Raw genomic sequence first — 8,920 nt, forward strand, 5'->3', positions numbered from 1 at the left:
TTGTTCAGTCTTGAACAGCAAGTCCCTAAAGACTTCGCCTTAGCATAAGGATGGAGAAAGTGCATCCTATGGACCACACGTAGCCTCCGAATCCCATTTTTGTGGATTAGCATGACCATACACTTCCATTTGTAGAGAAAAATACTCTGTGTGAAAATATGCCCCCAGGTCAATAGGGCGATGAATCCATTCCAGCACTTGCCTGGAGCTATCCATGGTGCTGAAGCAATATAAGTTCAGGATTCAGCACCTTGGAGAGCTCATTTAAAGCAAGGATTCTGACCTGGAGCACTTTTGCTGGACAAGTCTTGCCAAGAGAACCTCTTTGTAGGTTCACCTTAGAACTGACATAAATCAGAAATAAATTGAAGGCACAAAACAATAGCAAACTTTGTGTTGTCGGAGGCTTTCATGGCCGGAATCACTGGACTGCAGTGAGTTTTAGCCACAAGGAAGGCAGGTAATGAATTTGTTACTGTGTTATCGAAGGCTTTCATGGCCAGGATCACAGGGTTGTTGTATGTCTTTCAGGCTGTGTGGAAATGTTCCAGAAGTATTCTCTCCTGACCTTTCGCCCACATCTATGGCAGGCATCCTCAGAGGTTGTGAGGATGCCTGCCATAGATGTGGGTGAAACGTCAGGAGAGAATACTTCTGGAACATGGCCACACAGCCCGAAAGACATACAACAACCCTTTGTTATTGTTGTTGTAATGAAGAGATACTTTGACATACTGACTTTTCTTCGCATCAGCAGCAACTAAATTGTGCTTTTCTCAGATGAAGCATCACCATGTGATGGATCACATTCCTCTCCTTCTCAGCTTCCTAATAGTCTTTATCTTGTCAACAACCAGAATTGCCAAGCCATCATGGCCCCTGGTATGGAGAAAGTTCTGGGAGTTCTAGTCCAAAATGCAGGAGTTTTTGGTCTGGGGATTCTGGGAATGGTAGTCTAAACAAGACTTGTTTTCTGAGCTCTGTTCCCAACAAAACTGTTCAGAAGAAAGCAATGTCCATACACTTCCCTTTGCAGAGAACAGTCCTCTGTGTGAAAATATGCCCCCAGGTCAATAGGGCGATGAATCCATTCCAGCATTTGCCTGGCTTTGTGGGAGCTATCCATGGTGCTGAAGCAATTTAAGACCAGGATTCAGTACCTTGGAGAGCTCATTTAAAGCAAGGATTCTGACCTGGAGCACTTTTGCTGGGCAAGTCTTGCCAAGAGAACCTCTTTGTAGGTTCACCTTAGAACTGACATAAATCAGAAATAAATTGAAGGCACAAAACAATAGCAAACTTTGTGTTGTCGGAGGCTTTCATGGCCGGAATCACTGGACTGCAGTGAGTTTTAGCCACAAGGAAAGGCAGGTAATGAATTTGGACTGGTGTGAGTTTTAGCCACAAGGAAAGGCAGGTAATGAATTTGGACTGGTGTGAGTTTTAGCCACAAGGAAAGGCAGGTAATGAATTTGGACTGGTGTGAGTTTTAGCCACAAGGAAAGGCAGGTAATTAATTTGTTATTGTTGCTGTAATGGAGAAATATTTTGACATACTGACTTTTCATGGCATCAGCAGCAAATAGATTGTGCTTTTCTCAGACGAAACATCACAGATCCCTGCTATATGATGGATCACATTCCCCTCCATCCATCTCAGCTTCCTAATGGTCTTTCTCTTGTCAACAACCAGAATCGCCAAATAATAATAATAATAATAATGAAGTCTGTGCAAGGAAACCAATGAAACCACAGCTGCTGTAAGAAAATTGCACAGACAGACTGCAAACAGAGGCACAACTACGTGGCCCAAATGATTCATTGGAACCTATGCCTCAAGTACCACCTCACACAGTCCTAGACACTTGGGAAGTGTTCGACTTGTGATTTTGTGATACGAAATCCAGCATATCTATCTTGTTTGCTGTGTCATAATAATAATAATAATAATAATAATAATAATAATAATAATAATACTTTATTTATACCCCGCCACCATCTCACCGTGGGGACTCGGGGTGGCTCACAATGTTACAAAAGTAACAGCGCAAATAAATTAACAATATACACAGTTTAAACAGACAAGAAGATAATAAAACAGAAGTTAAAACAAAGGTTTATACAACAGTAATAATAAGCCATCATGGCCCCTGGTATGGAGAAAGTTCTGGGAGTTCTAGTCCAAAATGCAGGAGTTTTTGGTGTGCGGATTCTGGGAATGATAGTCCAAACAAGACTTGTTTTCTGAGCTCTGTTCCCGACAAAACCGTTCAGGAGAAAGCAATGTCCATATACTTTCCTTTGCAGAGAACAGTCCTCTATGTGAAAATATGCCCCCGGATCAATAGGGCGATGAATCCATTCCAGCATTTGCCTGGCTTTGTGGGAGCTATCCATGGTGCTGAAGCAAGTTAAGACCAGGATTCAGCACCTTGGAGAGCTCATTTAAAGCAAGGATTCTGACCTGGAGCACTTTTGCTGGGCAAGTCTTGCCAAGGAAACCTCTTTGTAGGTTCACCTTAGAACTGACATAAATCAGAAATAAATTGAAGGCACAAAACAATAGCAAACTTTGTGTTGTCGGAGGCTTTCATGGCTGGAATCACTGGACTGCAGTGAGTTTTAGCCACAAGGAAAGGCAGGTAACCTCTGAGGATGCCTGCCATAGATGTGGGCGAAACGTCAGGAGAGAATACTTCTGGAACATGGCCACACAGCCCGAAAGACATACAACAACCCTTTGTTATTGTTGTTGTAATGAAGAGATACTTTGACATACTGATTTTTCTTGGCATCAGCAGCAAATAAATTGTGCTTTTCTCAGATGAAGCATCACAATGTGATGGATCACATTCCTCTCCTTCTCAGCTTCCTAATGGTCTTTCTCTTGTCAACAACCAGAATCGCCAAGCCATCATGGCCCCTGGTATGGAGAAAGTTCTGGGAGTTCTAGTCCAAAATGCAGAAGTTTTTGGTGTGCGGATTCTGGGAATGGTAGTCCAAACAAGACTTGTTTTCTGAGCTCTGTTCCCGACAAAACTGTTCAAGAGAAAGCAATGTGATTACAGATGCACGGCGTACGTTTCCCACCTCGGATGCCAAAATTTCCAGAGCCTTTCCAGCTGTCACCGGCCAGGATGGTCGTGAGAATCAACCTTGGGTTGTACGACGATGCCGGTGAGAACGGTGAGAACGAGAGCCGTGTCTTGGGAACTGAGCCACCTGTGAGAATGGCCAGGGCCCAAGACAGGGTTTGGGAATGCTATATTTCGCCCTAATGATCCCTACAGCCACAGCGTTAGCGTAGTTCTGTGGATGAACAGCTGGGATGTGTGTCTTCAAGTTCTATACACCTGGATGGGTTAGATAATCCTCTATAGATCCGGGAAATGTCCGTGTGATCCCAATCAGGGCAGCACATCAACCAGAGCAGCTGTTCTTCATTTGAGGAATGACAATGTGTTTCTCATTCTTCTTACAAAGAGAGAAAGAGAAGGAGAGACAATTGAGATTGTAGAATGAATGCAGAGATCATTGAGATTGCAGATTGAATGCAGTTTGATGCCACTTGAACTGCCGTGGCTCAATGCTATGGGATCCTGGGAGCTGAAATTTGGGGGGGCACATCTTTAGACAAATCAGGCTAATGACCTTGTGAAACTATTTATTTATTTTTTATTTACATCACTTTTACCCCGCCTTCCTCCCCGAGGGGACTCAAAGCGGCTTACAATAAACAGGCCAAAATTCAATGCCTAAAAACAATGTCAAAACAACACTTCATATACAACAATCTACAAAACGACCATTCATATAAAACAGATACCATGACAAAATAAAATCGCATTATATAAAATTTTAAACTATAGCTCCCAGGATTCCACAGTATTGAGCCACTGCACCTAAAGAGACGATACAGAAATGCATCACTTGCACCTCTTGCATTACACAGTTTCAGCCCCTTGATCCCGCTTCAACTGCTATGGCTCCCTAACATCGTTTTCTTTGTTAGGGCCAGCTAACACCTCGGAGGAAGCAACCAGGCTTTGATGCTGCAAGGCTATTCAATGCTAATCAAGGTGTCCAATTGCAACATTCACACTTACCTCCAACAGACAAGAGTCTCCCACCCTGGAGACTCTTGTCCACACATATATAAACCCAACTTGCCTAATTTTCAACAGACTTCACAACTTGAGGATGCCTGCCATAGATGTGGGCGAAGCATCAGGAGAGAATGCTTCTGGAACATGACCATACAGCCCAGAAAACTCACAGCAACCCAATTTGGAACAGTTAGACTTTATGCTGCATTTCACAGTATTTTCCAAGTGTTTTAGAATATTCCATGACTGCATCTACTATGCACTAGTGAATCCAGTCTTACCCAATGGAAGTACAGTAGAGTCTCACTTATCCAACACTCGCTTATCCAAGGTTCTGGATTATCCAAGGCATTTTTGTAGTCAATGTTTTCAATATATCAGATATTTTGGTGCTAAATTCGTAGATACAGTAATTACAACATAACATTACTGCGTATTGAACTCCTTTATCTGTCAAATTGTTGTATAACATGATGTTTTGGTGCTTAATTTGTAAAATCATAACTTAATTTGATGTTTAATAGGCTTTTCCTTAATCCCTCCTTATTATCCAAGATATTCGCTTATCCAAGGTTCTGCCGGCCTGTTTATGTTGGATAAGTGAGACTCTACTGTATTTTAGAATATTCCATGACTGCATCTACCATATACTAGTGAATCTAGTCTTACCCAATGGAAGCATTACACTATGTAATTTGAAAAATGTTCTGTTCCGGATGTTAAAGTGTTATTTCCTGTTTAATTGTACAGTGCTTACTTTGAAAGTAGTTGTTATACTCCCGAAACTTTGTTTTTGTGGCTGCTGCAAACTATGTCGAATTGGGTTGTTGTATGTCTTTCGGGCTGTGGGGCCATGTTCCAGAAGTATTCTCTCCTGACGTTTCGCCCACATCTATGGCAGGCATCCTCAGAGGTTGTGAGGCATGGAGAGACTAGGCAAGGAAGGTAAATATATATCTGTGGAGAGTCCAGGGTGTGACAAGAGTCCTTTGTCAGTTGGAAGTCAGCGTTAATATTGCAATTAATCACCCTAATTAGCATTGGAAAGGTTTGTCTCTTGCCTGGGGGGGGCATCCTTTGTTCAGAGTCATTAGCCGTCCCTGGGGCTCCTCTGCCCTCAGAATGTTGCTTCCCATCTACTGTTCTGATTTTTGAGTTTTTTAATACCGGTAGCCAGATTTTGTTCATTTTCATGGTTTCTTTTTAACTGCAACATTAACGCTGACTTCCAACTGACAAAGGACTCTTGCCACACCCTGGACTCTACAGATATATATTCTTTGCTTCCCTTACTTAGTTTATAAATACCTCACAACCTCTGAGGATACCTGCCATAGATGTGGGCGAAACGTCAGGAGAGAATACTTCTGGAACATGGCCCCACAGCCCGAAAGACATACAACAACCCTGTGATCCCAGCCATGAAAGCCTTCGACAACACATATGTCGAATTGGTTGACACGCAAGGAGATATTCATTGAAAAGCTATAGCAAAATGTGCTGCAGTATGGCCTGCATAAAGAAAACTTTTGCAGTTTAATAAACTTTTCCCATGTTTTTATAATAGAGCCAATTAGGAGATGGCACGTATAACCCAGGGACAAAAAATGTGAGATATAGTGTTATGCTTCCATGATTCTGGACTTGGACTTGGTGCATTTCTTTTGGATGTGGGGGACGGCACTTCCTGACTGGCATTCCCAGTTGTTTGTGCAGATCCTGCCTCCTCCGCGCAGAGGCCTCATGACCCCAAACGCCTGCAAAACCCGCTCTTCCGTTGCACGTGTGAGCTTTGCTGCGCTCTGCGCCAACACGCCGCTCGGGGGGGAATGAAACCCAAGTCCCCAGTTCTGACTGCGAGACGTTCGAAATAAATAAATCAAAACCCTGCTTTCAGACCTTTCGAGTAACCCGAGGGTCTCTGACTGGGGCATGCATCATTTCAGCTCTCTGCTTGCTTTGGCAGCATCTCAAACCTTACATTTGCCCCCAGAGGATGCAGGTGCCTCCAATCTTTGCGTAGGAGGGGGAAATTGCACATACATATACAATTGCACAGACACACAGTTTTTTGGGGGAGCTTATATGTCAATGTATCCTCTTCACAGCCCTCTAGTAACTCGGTTTTCTATCATTATCCAAGCTTTCTTTCAACCGGTTGCAAAAGACCTTGCTGCAGAAAAGTCAGCCGTTTTCCAATTTGTGTCAGTTTTATTCAGTCATAAAGTCCATTGAGCCCCGCTGGCGTTAAAGCGCTGAGCTGCTGAACTTGCAGACCAAAAGGTCCCAGGTTCAAACCCCGGGAGCAGTTTGAGTGCCCGCTGTTAGCTCCAGCTCCTGCCAACCTAGCAGTTCGAAAACATGCCAATGTGAGTAGATCAATAGGTACCGCTGCAGCGGGAAGGTAATGGCACTCCATGCAGTCATGCTGACCACATGAACTTGGAGGTGTCTATGGACAACGCTGGCTCTTCGGCTTAGAAATGGAGATGAGCACCAACCCCCAGAGTCAGACATGACTGGACTTAACGTCAGGGGAAACCTTTACCTAAAGTCCATTAAGTCCTGTTTCTGCAGCCCTTAATGGATTAAAATATTATTTTTGTCTTGTTAGTCCCTTGCCCACCATTTGATTGCCCAGCGAGATGGAAGATCTAGTTTCAAATCTCCACCAAGCTCATGAATTTATCCTCAGACGAGCCATTCTCGCTTGCTCTCAACTTGAACAACTTCACTGGGTTATTATGCAGATAATATGGGAAGGAAATGAGAATGGTGCCCAATGCCTTGAATTCAAGGAATGATGATATTTTCCTGGATTTGCCTTTAAGTCATTTATGGTCTCTGGCAACCCTATCATGTGATTTCCTTAGCAAGATTTGTTCCGAGCGGCATTGTCTTTGCCTCCATCTGAAGAACAATGGTGCTTCAACTAGCTCTTGCACCAGACCAGTGGTTCCCAACTTTTTTTGACCAGGGACCACTTTGACCAGGAACCACTTTGACCAAGAACCACTTTGACCAAGGACCACTTGGACCAGGAACCACTTGGACCAGGAACCACTTTGACCAAGGACCACTTGGACCAGGGACCACTTGGATCAGGAACCACTTGGACCAGGAACCACTTTGATCTGTTGTAGTAATCTCTGAGTGGTTAGACTCAATTTAACCCTCTCTGGGGAGATTCCACCAAAATGTAGCAGAGTAGCAAAAAGCAAAACTTTCAAATGCAGCAGTTACTTACACGGGGCGAGCAAGAGAAGCCTTTGACTATTTAGGACTCCAATGGAATGCAGAGTCTCAGTAAAAGTTCAAAAAACAGGTAAAAAAGAACTCCATTGTAGATAGAAAGGCTTGGGAGCTGTCTAGTCTACTCTAGACTGATTTCTAAGAAAAAATAAGAAAGGAAAAATAACAAACATCTAAATAGTTACATCTTGCCTGGAAAGACAGCAAGATGCTGTTTGTTAGCTAGAAGACCAAAGGGAGAAGAGAGAACCAAAATGGTTCCAACGTCATGGTCCAGTTTATTAGGGCCATAAAATACTCTGACCAATGAGAAGTTAGTGTCCCTGAAGATTCACATTTCTACTAACTTCAAAGTAAGGGATGTGACGTAAACAGGATAGAGTGAAACACAGAAAAGTCTGTCTAGGCATGCTTTGGAAACAGGGAAAGGATTCCCTCAATCTAACTCTATCATCTATCTGATTACATTTAGACTTGAGTGGTCCAGGGTGATTCCCAACATGATCAAGGACCACTCTGACCAGGGAACACTTTGACCAGGGACCACTTTGACCAGGAACAACTTGACTAGGGACCATCTTGTGAGGAAGATGCTGCTGTGGAGTCTTCTTAGGGTTGCCATTGCTCAAAAATGACTTGTAGGCACTCAAGAATGACAACACATGTGGCATTACCTACTGCTGCACGCATAGACAAGATGCAAGCGGCGGAGGTTGTCTCATGGACCTCCACCCTGACCCATCCTGGGCCTTCATTCCGCTCCCGTGTACATCATCATCCGCGCATGGCTCTTTGAACCCCCGCTCCAGGGCAGGGCGGAGGCAGGATGAAGTCACAGGACCAGTGTCCAAACTCCCATCCAAAGGCATAACCTAGCTGTGATTTACCAGGCCGAAGACAAGCGCCTGGCAGAGCAGCAAAGAAAAACCATTCCTCCTTCGCTTGGGAATGAGATTCGTGATCTAGACGGAGAAATATGAAACTGAACTTTTCCTTCCAACTTCTGGGAGGAAAAGAGTGAGCTAATTCCTCGGCATAAGAACCAAGAAATCCTTAGACCTGTGCTGCTCGCTCCATGCAAAAGACGGGCACCGAGAGCAGCAGATTGGATCAGGGAAAGATGGGGATTGTGAAGGGGGGGGGGGGATATCCCTGAAGTTGCCATCTGTCGCTACAACCTGGGGGTCTCAGATCCCAGGAGGACCCTGCTGAAGAATGCTGGCTCCTCCCCTGATGGAGATCCCATCTGTTTGCCCCTTTCTGCAACAGACCTTGCAGCCTGAGAGGGAATCCGCTTGCTCTTCAAAAAGGCCAGTGGAATTTGCTAATCTTGCTAGGAAAGGACGTTTAGATTAGATCGGAGACAAAGCTAAGAGGCAGACAAGAGAGAGGTGGATGATACACAGACAAAAGAAGATAGAGATTGATGGCAGGCAGGCAGGTGATAGACAGAGGGGGGAATGATAGACCAGACAAGACAGATAGGGAAGACGGACAGGTGAATAGAGATAGAGCAGGTGATAGACAATCAAGCAATGTGTTTTCAGCTATATATGCACCTC

This window comes from Anolis carolinensis, unplaced genomic scaffold, assembly GCF_035594765.1.
Source record: "Anolis carolinensis isolate JA03-04 unplaced genomic scaffold, rAnoCar3.1.pri scaffold_13, whole genome shotgun sequence".
Classification (NCBI taxonomy): domain Eukaryota; kingdom Metazoa; phylum Chordata; class Lepidosauria; order Squamata; family Dactyloidae; genus Anolis; species Anolis carolinensis.